Consider the following 18156-nt stretch of genomic DNA (forward strand, 5'->3'; position numbering starts at 1 on the left):
TTTCTTTATCTGATAGAATACCACCTTCTATTTCATAGGATTTTGTGTGGATCAAAATGATACACACATAAGTGTACATATATGTGTATACATATATACATGTATATATACACATGCTTTATGGTAGAGGCAGTTAGATAGCACAAGGGATAGACTGCTGGAGTTGGGAAAAAGTTTAATTAAAATCCAACCTGGATATTTAATAATTCTACATGATCTAGGCAAGTCACTTACTTTCTGTCTGCCTCAGTTTCCTTGTGAAAAATGGGGATGAGCATTAAATAAGATATGTGTAATGTGCTTTGCAAACTTTACAGTTTCATATTTATGTTATTATCATTGCTATTATGTTCTGACATGAATTTGAATTTAACTGTAGTTTATTGAAACTCTTTTGGTTCTTGGTATTAAGTTAAGAATTTCCTCCCACAATCTCTGGTAACTAAAAGAGGAAAAAAAAAGCTCTTCATTTTTTATAGAAACTTAGATATGACTACATGGCCTTCTAATATTCGATTCTCTTGAAAACTTGAAAAGAAAGTTCATTTTAGCATTCCTTAAACAGGCTAGATGAAGTATGTGTTCTTACTCTTTTCTATGTTAAAGTTACACTCTTAATAAGGGAAATTAATAGAAAACAAAAGTCACACTACCCCTATGTAGAAAATACATGTGAAATAGGCCACATAAAGGGTTTGTTTTAAGGAATTTTATAATCTTCATTTATCACTTATTCTGACATTTTAAAAAAGAACTTCTTTTTGTAAAACCCTTTAAATATATTGCCTCATCTGAATCTCACAACAACCTGAGATAGGAATTATTCTTATCTCAGTTTTAGAGGTGAGCTGATGAGGTTCCTCCTACGGTCACACAGCTATTGTAAAGAGAAACTTGATCCAAGTCTGCAAATACAAGCCCAACCATGATGATATTCTCCCTTAGTGGATTAAAAAAAAGTTTATTCTAAATTCTTCATACTTTATTGTATCCTGACTTATATTTGTTTTGTTCTTTGGTCCTCTGTTGGTCACGTTGCTTTGTGTAATAACACTCTTTAGATTTTCAGAAATAGCTATTAAATCATCCTTCAACTTAATCTTTTCTAGGACAAACCATCATGGTATTTGTCTTCCCTCTTCTGAGAAGATTTCTTTCTGTTCTGCTACTTATTTCTGTTAATAATACTTGTGGAACTACTTTTCCTTCTCAAGATTCTCATTTCCCTGAAGTATACATACCACAAGTTTAAGATGAATTCTGGAAATTAAATCACATTTTGTGGACTGAGGCAAATAAAAGTAAGATTGTTGACATTGTCACCTTTTACTCTTACTGTGTTTATCACTTATTTATTAATGGATTGTTTCAGGTATGTACTTTGTACTTGTCCATCCTTGTTCAAACTATAGATACCTTACACCAAAAGGAGAGAGGGGAAGATGTTCTGTGGTCTTAACTTGTTTTAAGTAAACTCAGATACATAAATTTAGATGTTCCAGTGTGCTAAACATAAAAAATAATTATTTTAATAAATCGGAAGCCTTCTATATGAGAAATGTTCAATATGGAGTTGTTAAGGAGCTGCAGAGAATTTCAACTGACTATGAGCACAAGAACTTAGTCATAGAAGTTAAGGTCCATATAATAAGAGGTAGAAATATAAGAATCAAGAATAAAACAAGTTTTTGGAACATAGAAATACATAAAATGTAATGTTCTCTTTTCTCTAAATTACAATTGTTCTCTTGGGGGCAGGTTTCTTGGGGAGCTTCTGGAGGCAGCCTTAGTTTCAGTTCAATTCCAATAATCCCAAAATGCAGCCAAGAGTTAAAGTCCAGATCCTTTATTGTGTCCTTCAAAGTCCTGAATCATTTTCTGTGCCCGGTTAGCTTTCTTAGAGGCCTATCTCTCTCTTTCCTTGATTCCTGAGAGCTCTTGTCTGAATGTCTCCAGCCAGCAGGAAGGTTGAAGTGGGAATGAATCTTCACTCCGAATTTCCCGAGTTTTCCCAAAGTCCTCCCTGGCCCTGAGAGCTTCTTGCTTATATGGTGCACACTGAGTACACACCAATCATTACATAACAAGGAAACCATTATTTGTTGTAGGATTAAATCAATGCTAAACTAGATTTAACCATTGTCTCCTCAATTCCACTCAGTACCTTGTTTCAAGTTCTGGCCCATAACATCTCCTTGTAGGGTCAGATCAATCATACTGAACCATGCTAAATTAGATAATTATTGTCTCTATTCATTCCAGTGACTTAGCACCTTGTAAGAATCCTAACAATAGATAAGTCAAAAAGATGGTTGTATAAATAAGGGTCCAAGCGTCAAGGCAGCCAGATTCGAGTATTCCACCCCTTACTTTCAATATAGCCCAATTTCACATGTTAATTCTCATTCACATAGCTTCACTGTTGAGTCCTAACAGCTATTAGGAATGTGGTATAGAACAGAGGGAATAGGCCTTTATTAGCACCTGTTATGTGCTAGATACTACACTAAGTACTTTACAAGTATTATCTTATTTTATTCTCACAAAAACAAAACAAAACACCTTTTGTGGGGTAGGTGCTATTATCATCCCCATTTTACAGATGAGGACATTGAGGCAGACAGAAATTCAATGGCTTATCCAGAATTAAACAGCTAGTAGGTCTGGGAGGCTAGATTTCAACTTGACTCCAAGTTCTGTCCACTACACCACTTAGCTGCTTGTTATAGACTACCTAGCTCTTTTGATCATAGTGCGTACTCTGACAAAATCATGAGGAGGGAAAATGTCCACTGACTTTGGATGTTGTTAGGAGAGAGGAGGAATCCTAAGAAAAATCCCTAACGTTTGGTGAAATGGCAGGAGCAGTGGGATATTCTAAATTCACTGTTGATTCTTGTTGAAGTTTTAAAAGTTGAGTGTTTCACGTCAAAGTAGAGTTCTATCAAAGGCAAAATAGGATTCACTTTACAGAAAATTTCTTTGAAGATATATCTTTTTTGTGACATCTTTTATATATATTGAGTGACATCCACATAAAGGTTTTGCCTTTGTTCCTTTATGAATTTGATTAAATTTACTTTAATTTCTTCAAGTCTAATAAGGTTCCTGAATCTTAAGATTCTTTTAAAAAAGTTCTATGAATTTCCATGGAGCTGTTTGTATTATTGTTACAATTTTAACAACTAACCTGTCATATGAATCTTAGGATCTCAAGGTCAAAGAATCAAATGGAATTCAATCCACATCTCATTCGTTCATCATTCCTGCCAAGTACTTTTCTTTCTTTGATTGACCTCCATTGAAGGGCATCTCTGGCAATCCATTCACATTTGGACCCTTCTAATGGTTAGGAACTTTTACACAAGAGAAGCTAATCCCTCTCCCATGTTAGTAGCTTTTCAGAAACTTGAAGACAGTCTTCATGTTCCTCTGAATCTTTTCCTTCTATCCAAAACATTCTTGGTGCTTTCTTCCAGTCCGTGAATGGCTTGACTTTCCCTGTGTTCCCTACTTTTCTTTGGAGGCACTTCAGCCTTTAAGAGGCTCTTAAAAGTGCTATTAATCCCATAATGTAGCACCCAGATATGAAAAGACATTTTGACCAGGTGTCATAAGTGCTTCAGGATATGCTCAATGGAACTGTTATCTTCCTAATCATAGCCTCTGTCTCTCTTAATTAGCCCTTTTGCCTGCTATATCTCAGTGCTCATTCCTATGGAACTTGTCAAAACCTCAAAGCTTTTAAAATTCTTCATTTATTTCCTAACAGATTCAAAGAAAAAAAAAGTTTTATTATGCAGGAGCCATTTTGTTGCTATGTGTTCCACACACACACACACACACACACACACACACACACACACACACACACAATCACATTTCATTTAGAAGTTTATCTCTTGACACTTTGGGAATATGATGATATTTAGGTTAATTTCTGCAATTCTTACAAATTTCCTAAAGTTTAAGACACTTTGTTAAATAAGATACTAAGAAGCTATTATCAGCAACATTTTTTTTTAAGCATATTTTATCCTTATTTTTTTCCAGCTTTAGGGGAAAAAACATGTATAAATTGAAAACCAACATTCTATAAACTTGTCTCTCAGTAGAAGAATTCTTTAACTTGGAAATATTAAATATATAGCCCCACTATTAGGAACTCCATCCTGCTCTTCTTCCAAGGGGAAATTCCCCATGAAAACAATGTCAAGTATGCCAAAGGGAAATTCTTCTATATAAAGATCATATCTGTAATAATAATAATAATAATAAAAGATAAAAGAGCCTTGGGTCCTATTCTTTGAAAATGCAAACAGAATCTACTTAAAGCCATATTTGATGGAATCTAAAGGTGCCATAGAGTACTATATCCTCCTGAGGAAATCCCCTGGTGAGGATTCATTGCGATAGACAAATGCATAAATGGTTGCTAACGAAATGCATTTCCATATGCCACAGTTACCTTCTTATGTACATAGGGATCTCAGATTTTAGTGGATTTAGTTTAATTCCTCCCCAAGGTTATTTATTCAGATTTCTAACACATTTTTATTATGGTATTTTCTTCTCATGGAAGTGGAATACACCTTATTCAAATGATGATGACAGTGGAAAGGAATGTGAAGCTATAACTATAAATATTTCATTCTATATCCTGGCAAAGATCACAGGGGGCAGATGAGTAGAAGGAAACAAATATGATGTTGCTTTCAAGTGCTCAGAGGAAGTTTCTATTAAACCAGCTTGCCCAGCTTGCTTCCTGCCTTGCTTTTATGTTGTCAAGACAGATGATAAAATCCTTCTGCAAATCTTCAGTTTACCTATTAGATGAGAACAGCAGATTGCCACTTGAAGTAGAATGAAATCATGTGGAACGCTCTATTAGCACTTTAAGAATCTGATATGGAACACAGAATTATTGATATTACAAATCGCTCACCAAGAAGGGAAACATAATTATATAAGTGCCATAGGAACTGAGATGTACTTTCAGGAATGGTGATCTCTATTAATTTATAGGCAAGGGGTTTTATACTAGGACAAATTTATACTAGGACAAATGAGTTAGATACTTGAAGTAGACTTTTTAAAAAAGTTTGTTTAAATACCCCATTGACATTGAATATTTGTGTTCATAATTATGATGAATAGTAATTGAATAGGTGGTCAGACTGCTTCCCTTTCAGTTTTCTCATTTGTAAAAAGGGATTAATAGTGACTCACTTCCCCCACCTCAACCTGCTGCCCGATATCCAGATTCCTTATTTTATGTACAATGTAAATGTCTATTATTATTGTTGTTGCTATTGCTATTTTTTCAAATCCCATAACCTTTTTTTCTATGAATAATTCAGTTCTATGTATCTATATAGATATTAATAATATTGATGTGCAGATACTGATACATATACATATATAGACATGTGTATATATTAGATAACATATTCTGAATGGACAGATAGATATTTATATGAAATAGCTGTAGATTTCATATATACAACCATATACATTTAGGAGAGCCAACCTGATGTAATGAATAATAGGCCTGGCTCACAGCTGGGATGACTGAGCTCAAGTCCTACTAATATTAGCTACTAATACAAACACATGCATTCACACACATACATTCACCATTATAGCCTTACTCTGAGACTTAAATCGTATGCTCTCTGCAAAGACCAGGCCAGCAAGAGCAAACTCTGGCATATTGTACCAAGATTAAAGAAAAAAAAATTGAGTATGGATGTTCCAACTTTAAAAGCCAACTTAGGTAAGCCTGAAGAGGCTTATTACCAAAAGGAAATATATATTTGATGGAAGATTCACAGTATTTTGCTAAGGCATTGACTTTGTACTTTACATATTTCCTATCACTTCTGAGTTTAGAGAGTGCTTTTACTTAACTTTCTCATTACATCTTTACAACCACCCTCAATGATTGAGTTAGGGCAGTTGTTCTATCTCTAATTTTATAAATGAAAAAGTTAAAGCTTAGATTAAATGAATTGTCCAAGTGTATTCGCCTGGTGAGTTGCAGAGCTTGGGTGTGAATGATATGTTTTCTGCCTACATAAAGGAATTGTGAGTAAAGTGCTTTGAAAATGTTAAACGGTTAATTTAAGTACCTGTATTATTTCTGGCATACCATATTGCTAGAAAACAAAATTTGTGCCCATTTGTGAGGATAGAATGTATATCTTTGTAAGTGAGTTTGGAAATAATATCTACGTAAGTAGTACATGAACTTAGGTTATAAATCAGCTAACTCACAGAAGCCAAAACTTCTTTTTAACAGTATTCACAGTTATTCTGCCAAAGTGACTCATAATCAAACATTGTAACCTCAGTAACAATAACAATCTTATCTGCAAATTTGAGATTGTCACAATCTTAAAAAAAACCAAACGCCTTAAGTCTGTTAGACGTTCAGATATTTATTTCAATTGTCCCTAATGATGTGACATTTTTATCCATTTACCTTCCCAAAATTTTTCTTGATTTTTTTTTTACAAGGAAGATGAGTAACCCTTTCAATGATCAGTTTTAACTAAGCTCATTAGGAAAAAAAATATTGCCTACTATGATATTTGGCTTTTGTGGGGGGTAATGTAGCATAAGCAAGAATTAAGTAATTACCAATTCATATAAGGCATGCTAAGAGCAAAAATATTGGTTAGTTGTAAGGAAAGTTAATGTGATGATTACAATAAAGTATAAAAATAAATAGGAGAAAATTAAATCACTTCTTCAGGATGAAGGTGAAACGTTGATTAAAATATCTTGAATTATCTTACTCTTAATTGCTAGTTAATTTTAGAACCTGTTTAATTTTTAAATTGCATTCACTTTTGACTTGATTTATACCTTGAAATATATGAGGAAACTATAAAAGGAAACTATATTGTAACATTTTCTTCCATTTGTCATTCAGTTGAAAGTTAAGAAAAAAAAAACCTTACTTCTCTTCATTTTCTATACTTGCTAAATATATTGCCATTACTTTTATAATATTTTAAAATATGTCTTGTTTTTGATCAAGTAATTTGTGGTAAACTTATTCTTTTCATTGACTGCAGATAAATAAATAAATCTGCTTTGAAAGCCCATCTTTCAAAAAGTATGAAATAGTGAAGAGGGAGATAAAATGGAAAATCTATATAATTGCATTAAAAGATCAATTTCTGCTCCTATGAGGCCTTTATAAATTTTAAAAATCCATTGCGACCTCATGAATTTAAGTGAGATTATTCTATTGTATTTAATTTAAGAGACTAGAATATTTATGGAAGAAAAAAAAAGTCAACTAAAAAAGAAGTTAATCACTACCTAGTCTCCTTCATTCCATTCGCCATGCCTATTTGATGATTTATCAAAATGGAGGGGAAAAACATATTTAGTTACAACTTAATGGTACCTAAAGAAAAAGGCTAAACCATATTTTAGGGAATAATTTAAGAACAGTCCCTCTAGAATAGCTTAGACAACCCCTTGGCAAGTAACTTCTGCCTTGGTTTCTTCAACTGTAAAATGGGGATAATAGTAATACCTACTTCTCAGGGTCCTTGTGAGTATCAGATGAAATACTATTTAAAAAATACTTAGCACAGTTCTTGGCTCTTCTTTCCATTTCCCTCTTCCTTTTCTTGACCTTCTCTCCTCCTTCCTCTCCATCTCTCTCTCTCTTTCTCTTTCTCTCTCTCTCTCCCTCTCTCTCTCTTCTCTCTCCTCTTTCTCCCCTCTCTCTTCTCTCTTTCTTCTCTCTCTCTTCTCTGTTCTTTCTCCTCTCTCTCTCCCCTTTCTTTCCTCTTGTTTGTTTCTATTTCTTTGTTTTAGTTTCCCTTTCTTTTTCTTTCTTTTTTCTCCCTTCCTTTTTTCTTTCTCTCTTCCCTTTTCTCCTTTCTCTTTCTTTCTTCCTCCTGTCATTTCTCTCCTTAGCAGCTCCCACCCATCTTCCTCCCTCACTCTTTTCTTTCACCCTCCCTTCCTCTTTCCTTTCCTCTTATCCTTTTGCTGCCCTTCCCTTCCCCTTCCCTTTTGCTTCCCCTTTCCCTTTCCCTTCCCCTATCTCCTTTCCATTCCCCTATCTCCTTTCCATTTCCCTTCCCTATCCCTTCCCTATCTCTTTCCCCTTTCCTTTCTTTTCCTTTTCTTTCCTCTCTTTTTTCTTTCTCCCTATTTCCTTCCTTCCCTTCTCCCTTCTTTCATTTAAATCCTGTATGACTGGACAAGTAATTTTGCTTTCTGAGGCCTCAGTTTTCTTCTCTATAAAATGATGATCCTAAAATATATGACTGCTGAAGGTCCTTTGGGCTCCAGCTCTGTAATTCTATGAATTATGAACATCTGTTAGTGATGATAATGTTAAAGCACGATCACTTAATCTGTCCATGAAACTCAAAATTCAACTAGATTGAGATAGACTAAGGACCTTCAGTGTCCTAGGTCTTTCGTGAGGAATATAAAAGCTAATTTTATCCACTTTCTTTATTGTCTAATAACTTTTGTCAAGATTTCAAGAGTCAAATTAATAGCTGTGAAAACCAGAGCAGTGTAATATAAATTAATATCATCCAGAAAACATTTATGAAATATTTTAATGCATACAGTATTGTTCCAGGGACTATAGATTCAAAGACAAATATATGAGACAGTCCCTGCCTTCAAAGAGCTCATTTTCTCTCTGGGGATCAGCATGGCTTTTGACTTTCTCGAATAGAATTATAAATATAGAACCAAGTATAGAAAAAATGGATAACAATGGTTTATAACTAACTCTGGGATTAACAAAGTAGAATGGTAGAAAATGAATGGGATAAGACATTGGTAAGCAGTTCACTGAAGAAACTGACCATTTGAAACAAATTGAGTAGGAAGAAAATTGATGGTTGGAAGGGCAGTGATGGAGACATAATTCCTTGATGTAATTATGGCCAAATGCACTGACTTCCTATGGTCATAATATGGGGTATCCATCAGTCAATATTTATTAAATGTCCACTCGGCAGCTAGGTGGTACAGTGGACCTCAAGTCAAAAAGTTGTTGCTGTTATTTAGTCATTTCCGTCATGTATGGCTCTGTGACACCATTTTTGTCTTTTTTTTTTCAAAGATACTGAAGTGATTGGCCATTCATTTCCTTCTCCAGCTCATTTTACAGATGCAGAACTGTGTTAAATGAGTTATGCAGGGTCACATATCTAGTAAGTGTCTGATGTCAGATTTGAACTCACGAGGATGAGTCTTCCTGATTTGAAGCCCACTGCTTTATCATCTGAACCACCTAGAGTTCAGATGTAAAGCTGTGTGATTCTGGTAAGTCACTTAATCCTTCTTACATATATCAAATCACTCCAGTATCTTTGCTAAGAAAATTCCATATTTAGATAATTAGTCCCTAGGATGATGAAGAGTGGGATAAAACTGAACAAAAGAACAGCAGAATACACATACACAATTCATATATATATACCACATATATATATATGTACCACATATACCATGTATATATATATACCACACACATACACATATATACCCCCCCACATATATATATTACACACATACACATATATATCACACCATACACACATACACACACATATATATATATTATACACATACACATGTATATCACACCATACACACACATATATATATTACACACATACACATATATATCACACCATACACACATACACACACATATATATATATTATACACATACACATGTATATCACACCATACACACACACATATATATATATTATACACATACACATATATATCACACCATACATACACACATATACTACACACACACGTGTGTGTATATGTGTGTATATGTATGTGTGTGTATATATATATATATATATATATATATATATATATATATATACACACACACACACCAGATACTGTGCCAAATACTGGATATCATTCTCTATCCATTTTTGTTTGTTTTGTTTTGTTTTCCCAACAAATTTTTGATCAATTTTTTGAGCTATCAGGGATTTCATTAAAGTACTCAATGTAGGGGCTTTGATCTAATCAGCATGTCATTTACTCTTAAGTACCTGAGGACTTAGAACAAAATGTCCTCCCTAGTAGTGTCAAACACCTTTGATGAACAGGTCTCTCTCATTTATGCTTTGATTAACATTCATAATCTAGGACTCTGGGCTATCCATCTGTTATCAGTTGCTTTATACCTAGCTCATTTATTTTTTCCCCTGATGCAATATTTTCTAGATTATATCCTTCATGCCATTGCTTATATATAAATCAATATGCTACAACTTACTTGCACATGTTATGGTCTCCATTGTCTTTTGGGTTACTGACTCTAGCAATTTTAATGCTCAATGCTTCCTAGGTAATATAGCACAATTTGAAGAAGTCTGATTTTTTTTTAAAATGCTACTATGTGCTGGGTACCATACTAACTACTTTTAATCAGTATTATTATTGTAAGCTCCCTGAGGTGTCAGAGATTATCTTTTTTTTTTCTTTTTTACAAATTTTATCCCCAGTACTGAGATCAGTGCCTGGTTCATAATAGACACTTGATAAATATTTGATATCATCTCATTTGATCACCACCAATAATCCTGCAAGGTGGAGGTAGATAATAAGAACAATAACCCTGCTGTTATTATCCTTATTTTATAAGTAAGAAAACTGAGACAGACATAAATAAGTGGCTTCCCTAATGTTCTAGTAAATATCTGAAATCAGATTTGAACTTGCGATTTAACGATTCCAGACCCAGGTATTCTGTCTGCAACATCTTGCTGCTAACTACCTAGAGAAAGATGATATCCTAGTGTTTTGCATTTCCTAGATAGACTTAAGAGGTTTTCCCAGCTTGAGCAAAATGTGGGTGCATTAATTTTGGGGAAAGATACTGCAGTAAAAGGAATGTGTGCCCTTTTTATCTATTTGTCTTCAAAGCAGAATAAAACCTTATTTTGTTGTAGGGAAATAAGAGTGGAAAGAATGGTAAGGTGAACACATTTTTTTCACATGAATTTGGTATAATGAGACCTGGTTTAAAACTAAAAGCTCTTATAAGAACTTCAAATAACATTTTGCTACAGATTGGTACTTCAAAGATCTCTGATTTCCTCACTTTAAAGATGATTTCCTCACTTTATGGACTTTCTTCAGGGGCACAGAGGACTCGTGGATTTGCAATCAGGAAGGTGTAAGTTCATTCATGCTTTAGACATTTATTAGCTGTATGACACTGGACAAGTCTTTGAGCCTCAATTTCTTTATTTTTAAAAATGGGGATAATAATAACACCTATTTCACAGGATCAAATAACATAATATATACAAATTTGTATCTATTTGCAAACTCTAAAGCAGCATGTAAAGGCTAGCAATGACTGGCACATAATAAACATTTAATAAATCCTGGTTGACTCACTGACAACTCTTCAACAATTTCTTACATATATTTCTCTTTTTTTAAATGATATTTTTCCAATTACATGTATATAAAGATAAATTTTAATATTAAAAATTAGTTATAAATTCAGTAAAAACTTTTCTAAAGTAAACAAAATAAATGAATCACCCTGCTGATTAAGTTAACATAGTGATGAGCTTCTCCCAAGTTAGCTAAACAGAGACAGCAGACACATATTACTGTACTCAAAATCTTTTGAGATTGGTAGGGTCTAAGTAACATTTCACTGGCAAGGCCTTTGAGAATTTAGGCTTACACCTATAGCATGATAATGTAGGTCAGTGTTGCATTTAAACCAAGATTCCACTGCATTCCTGCTTTTATTGAAGTGAATATGTATCCTTCTGAATTTTGCAAATCAAATCTATCCCCACATACCCATCCTATGTAAATCTTATTTCTGTTCTCTCATAAATGAAGAGCTGGGCGGGACCTTAAAGTTTATTAATGCAAACATTATTATTATTTTTTTTTTTAGATGAGGAAATTGGCCCAGAGTGGGAAGGGTGGGACTTGACTCCAAGTCTTCTCTTTAAAAATCCATCAGTCTTTCAACTACATAATGTATGTGATTATATTGATACACCAGTGGTTGAAATTCAATCAGTGAAGAAGGCTATGATGACATGACGTTCTAATGTATAACAATTGAAAAAGTAGGCAAGAAAATGAAATAAGAAAATAAAAAGATGTTTTGATCACATAAGAACAAGGGATACTTTTTTGTTGGTCATGATTAATTTTATCCAACTCTTTGCAACTCCATTGGGGTGGTTTTTTTGTTGTAGTTTGTTTTTGGTAATGATACAGAGTAGTTTTCTACTTTCTTTTCCAGCTCACTTTACACATAAGGAAACTGAAATAAATAAGGTTATACAGCGAGTAAGTGTCTGGGGGCCGATTTGATCTTAGGAAGATGAGTCTTCCTGATTCTAGACCTGGAACTTTATCCACCTAACTGCCAGGAAAAACTACAGACTGCCTTTTAATAAGAATCAGATCTCGTTCTTTCTGCAGACCTTTCTCCAACCACAAATACTCAGCCTAGACCCATTCCTGGGAAGTTAGCGTGCATCTACCCCTTCATACTCTTTCCATCCCAGTGATTCTGACCCTCACACTGCTGAATCTCATTCCCCATCCTCAATTGCTCACCCCTTTATTTCTGTCTTCCCATAACAGAACCAGGGTTTCCCATTTCCTTGCCACAGGAATCAGTTCCCCTAAATGGCAACAAAACTATTCCTCGGTCTGATTGGTTCCTGCTTCCCTTGGTGCAATCTTCTGGACACCTAAGACCAAAAACAACACTTACACAGGAGGTGTTAGGGGCTTGATGGATTTCTGAAGACCACACACTTCCCTGCTGAAGTGGAGATATGAGCAGTCATATTTATAAAAGTGAAGGCCATTGTGTCCTTTGTTACATATCTTTGTTGTACAAGACAGAGTTTTTTTTTTTGCAAACTGTTCAATGATTTATGGATGCCTCTTTTTTTTTTTTTTCCAACATTGGACCTGAATTGATTTAACACACCTTTAAACCCCACTCCCAGCCCCTCTAATGGCTTTCTTGCCAAGTAAGTCTCATTACAGAAGATTTGGTCCTTTTCTAGAAGATTGCCCTGATATAGTCTCTGCTTTCTATCATTTAATCTCTTTACATACTGACTCCTTTGCCCACAGACACATCCATGTCTCTTCCATTCTTGAAAGACCGTCAGCTGATCTAATCATCCCTGCTAGGAAAGATCCTTTCTCTTTCTTTTGATTCTTGGCTAAACTTAAAAAAAGTTATCTACACTATTTACCTCCATTTTTTGTCCTTTCATGTGCTTCCAATTCTCTCCAAAGTTGCCAGAGATCTCTTAAATGTGACATCTAATGGCCTTTCCTCTATCCTCATCCTTGCAGCCTTTAACAACACACTAAGTTAACATTTGTATAATATTTACTATGAGCCAGGCATTGTGCTAAATATTTTGATTATTACCTCATTTGATCTTCATAACTATTCTGGAAGGTAGAAGCTGAAATCTCCATTTTACAGATGAGGAAACTGAGGCAAGTAAGTGTCTTAAGATTGAATTTGAATCCTCCTGAGACACTTTATTCACAGCACCCCCTCACTGCTTTGTCCCTTTGACACTGCTGGTCATTTTCTTCTACTGAATACATTTTTCTTTCTGTGTTCTTGATGCTGCTCTTTCCTTATTCCCTTCCTACCTATTTAAATCACTTTTTTTTTTCAGTCTCCTTGCTGCATCTTCATCTAAATCACTCCTACAAACTGTTGTTTTCCCCCAGGGCTGTCTCAGGAACTCTTCTCCTTCCATAAGAGGGAATTCTGATATATTCCTTTTTTTTGTGCTGCAAACTGCTTTATCAAGCAGTCTATGTCTGCATTTCCAACCACATGAATAGGATAATATTCTATTTTAATATCAGATTAATATTCAATATTAATAACAGGGACCAAATCATCAAGAAAAGGTTAATTTATTCTTGATAGACACAGCTGAACTCTCTTTAAAATGCCATCAAAACAGTTAAAAATGTTTAAAATATAAAGGCTCCCATTTCTAGAATTCTCTTGTTATCCAAAATGTCTTTCTCCCCCATAATTCATGGTGAGAGAATTCAGTGTTAAACTTTAAGAATGCTAGCATAGGGTTTTGTTTTGTTTTTAAAGAAAGCCCTATGTAAGACATATTGATATTTATACATGAATTTTAATTCTGCAAGTTCAAGAAAATAGAGAACATTCTCTATTTTCTAATAAAAAACTAAGGCTTAGTTTAGACTTACATATACTCTGGTGAACAGGAAATGTAGTTCTCGAGCAATTGCTCAAGATCCAGATTTCAAGCCAGCAAGACCTGGATTTAAGTCCTGCTTCTGATAAATATTATGTATGTAACCCCTGGTAAGTTGCTTAACTTCTCAGTGGTCTAGGCAATTCTCTTAGACTTTAAAATTGCAGAGAAGGTTGCTGATCCTGGCAAGGATCAAGGGAATTTTCTTCCTGGGGAATCCCCATGCCAAAGGCTCAAACTCTTTATTATTCTCTTTCTCATTGTGGAGATCAATGTGTAGAGGGGAAAAAAAAATTGACAAATGTAGAGTCCTTGGGTCAATAAGAGAGTCAATAAGATCTCAGGTATCTACTAGTAAGAGAATGAGGGAATTTAAGCCCTGAAAATTTAAAATTTAAAAAATGTAAGCCCTCTACTAGAACTCCCTAGAAATTTTGTATTTTTTTCCCTTTCTGAATATGAATTGAGAGGTGATCCAGAATCTTTACTTGATGTTTTTTCCCCGCATGTTGAAGACATTCAAGTCTACACCTGTTCCCTCTGCTATTATAGACTCTTATAAAATTGTTTGTATCTTAAAAAAGGTTGGTGTAACAATTTCTCTTGAGTACTGCCTGTCATGTTATACCTATACCCTTTTCTAACATCTCACATACACTTTATTTTAAACAAGTGGTTTCAATTCATTTACAAATTTGATATAAAAAAAATCACAAAATACATCCAGCCATTCTGGAGAGCAATTTGGAATTATGCTCAAAGAGTTGTCAAATTGTGCATACCCTTTGATCCATCAGTGTTACTACTGGGCTTATATCCCAAAGAGATATTAAAGAAGGGAAAGGGACATGTATGTGCCAAAACGTTTGTGGCAGCCCTTTTTGTGGTGGCCAGAAACTGGAAACTGATTGGATGCCCATCAATTGGAGAATGACTGAATAAATTGTGGTATATGAATATTATGGAATATTATTGTTCTGTAAGAAATGGCCAGCAGGATGATTTCAGAAAGGCCTAGAGAAACTTACATGAAGTGATGCTGAGTGAAATGAGCAGGACCAGGAGATTGTTGTATACTTCAACAACAATATTATATATGATCAATTCTGATGGACGTGGCCCTCTCCATCAATGAGATGAACCAAATCAGCTCTAATAGAGCAGTAATGAACTGAACTAGTTAATCCCAGCAAAAAAACTCTGGGAGATGACTATGAACCACTACATAGAATTCCCAATATCCCTATTTTTGTCCACCTGCATTTTTGATTTCCTTCACAGGCTAATTGTACTCTATTTCAAAGTCCGATTCTTTTTGTACAGCAAAAAAAATGTTTGGACATATATACATATCTTGTATTTAACTTATACTTTAACATATTTAACATGTATTGGTCAACCTGCCATCTGGGGGAAGGGGAAGGGGGAGGGAGGGGAATAGTTGAAACAAAAGGTTTTGCAATTGTCAATGATGGAAAATTACTTATGAATAAATTGTAAAAATTTTAAAAAGAAATTAATTTAAAATAAAATAAAAGCCACAAAAAATAGATTAATTGAGTAAATTAATGCTCTGTCTTTTCTTGATCTCTGTAGAATGCTTGTTATAGTCATTGAATGTAAAAAAAATAGAAAATAAAAGTTAAAGTCCAAAACACTTATCAGCTGTCTCTGGACCCAGAGTAAAGAAGACCTGAGTTTAAATTCTAGCTCAGTCACTTACTAGTTGTTAGTCCCTGGACTGTAAAATAAAGATAATAATAGCCTTTACTTACCAGGATTGTTATCAGTATAATTATAATTATAATTCCTAACTGCCTTATAGACTTTTAAGTACTATATAAATGTTAGTTATTATCATTATAATAGTAAGAGAGCAACTTAAAAGAGGGGATTCTTTTTGTATCCCAAGCATTTAGCACAATGGCAGAAACATAGCACATGTTTAACAAATGTTTACTGATGAATTAAGTACCTACTAAGGTACTTATGGTATTAGATTCTGTACTAAACACTGGAGATACCAAGAAGGGCAACAGACAGTTCGTTTTCTTAATAGATTCACAAACTAAAGAAAGAGACAATATGCTGACAACTACATGTACATTAAAAAAAAATTCAGGATAAATTGGAGATAATTAATGAAGGGAGAGCATTAGAATTAAGGAGATTCAGGAAAGGCTACTCATCCAAGATAAACTTTAGCTGGGACTTGAAGGAAGTAATTTCAGACATAGGGAATAACCAATGAAAATTCAGTGTAGAGATGAGTGTCTTGGCCAGTGTGGCTAAAATGATGAATCTCAAGCCTCCAGTGAACTGCTTTTTTGATTGATATGACCAGATCCAGTGAACTGCTTTTTTGATTGATATGACCAGATCCTTGATGTTTTCCATCTGATGAAAGTGTAAAATGATTGTCACTGGGCCTAGTGACAATAGTGAAGTCTTTTTTTTTTTTAAAGCTCACTTTCACACCACATTTCTCATCTCATGGCAATGAAAGGGTAGAAACAATATTCTCAGCTTTCTGCCCTAACTAGTGACATCAAGATACTATGAAGCCTTAAAATTCCTGCCCCAAGAGATTATTAAGATTAATAATTGCTGGGAACCAGGTTTTTCATCTACAACTCATAAATATATTCACGGAATATTCACGGAAGAATTGCGTTGTATAGAGGTGATATGGTGGGAACATGGGAAAATGGAGGGAAAGTTTCTACATTCAAATAGTACTGATCTTTGAAGTGTTGAAGAAATGATGGAATGACAAGACAGAGATTTCAATTAGCCTGAAATCAATAGAGCATTGTTCCCATAGGCCATTGGCAGAGATTTAGAAATATTTCCATTATATTAAACATTTTTATTGCAATAGCATGCATTCTAACAGGTTTCCTTATGTGGCAAAATAACATACCCACACAGAAAACTCAATAATTGTATTAAAAAGTGTGAGCAACAGAATTCCTTGACATCAGTTAGCATGTCACTAAACTCCTACTCTTGTGAAACATACAAAATAATTTCATGACCTATTCTCTGTCCTTGGGGGAACTAATATATAGGACTAGAGAAGTTGGGGAGACAATCATTATGCAAAAAAGCAATAGAAGACTGTACATTAAAAATTAAAATTTTGTGGATTTTAAATAATACAAAAGTTCAAATATGAATCAATGAGGTCTGAGGTCATAAAAGACTTTATGGAAGAAATTATTGAAATATGGGCAGGACATGGTTAGGTGGTAGAAGAAGAGAGAGGTTATTCCAGGCAGTGAGAACAGTATATTAAGAACTAGTACAGTGGGAACTTTGATATATGGGAAAGATCATGGAACTTAGAGTCAGAAGACTAGGATTCTAGTACTTCTCTTACTATTTAATACCTAGATGACCTTGCACCAGTCAGTTCCCTCATACTTCATTTTAGTTTCTTTATCTACAACATAAATAAGTTGGGCAAGATAATTTATAATGTCTGTAAAATCCATTGACTCTTTGATAGGGGCAGTAAGGAGACTTGCAGTCAGTGATAAATATGATTAATGCTTTGTTGAATATTAATAAGTCAGAGAGAGTGCTCTTATACCACTTATGTCAGTACTGACTAAAAGGAACTTTTAATAATTCTAGATAATATGGGGACTTTTGGAGGGAAGGCCATTTAATTAGTTGAGTTAGGATAGCTCATTTAATATGGAGGAAGGAATTATAAGTGTACCATATCTATTGTTAATTGGCACTGACAAGATAATTGAGTACTTATTATCAATGTTATTTACTGTATGTGTGTATATATATATATATATATATATATATATATATATATATATATATATAAAATTTATATGCAAA

At 34.1% G+C, this 18156-nt stretch overlaps 1 protein-coding gene across 6 annotated transcripts in view; it reads left to right on the forward strand.

The window, feature by feature from the left end:
* Positions 1-18156, forward strand: part of PAK5 (p21 (RAC1) activated kinase 5) — a 436232-nt gene that overhangs the window by 229075 nt on the left and 189001 nt on the right. The window lies entirely within an intron of this gene.

The sequence above is a fragment of the Sminthopsis crassicaudata genome, chromosome 2 (assembly GCF_048593235.1).
Source record: "Sminthopsis crassicaudata isolate SCR6 chromosome 2, ASM4859323v1, whole genome shotgun sequence".
Classification (NCBI taxonomy): Eukaryota; Metazoa; Chordata; class Mammalia; order Dasyuromorphia; family Dasyuridae; genus Sminthopsis; species Sminthopsis crassicaudata.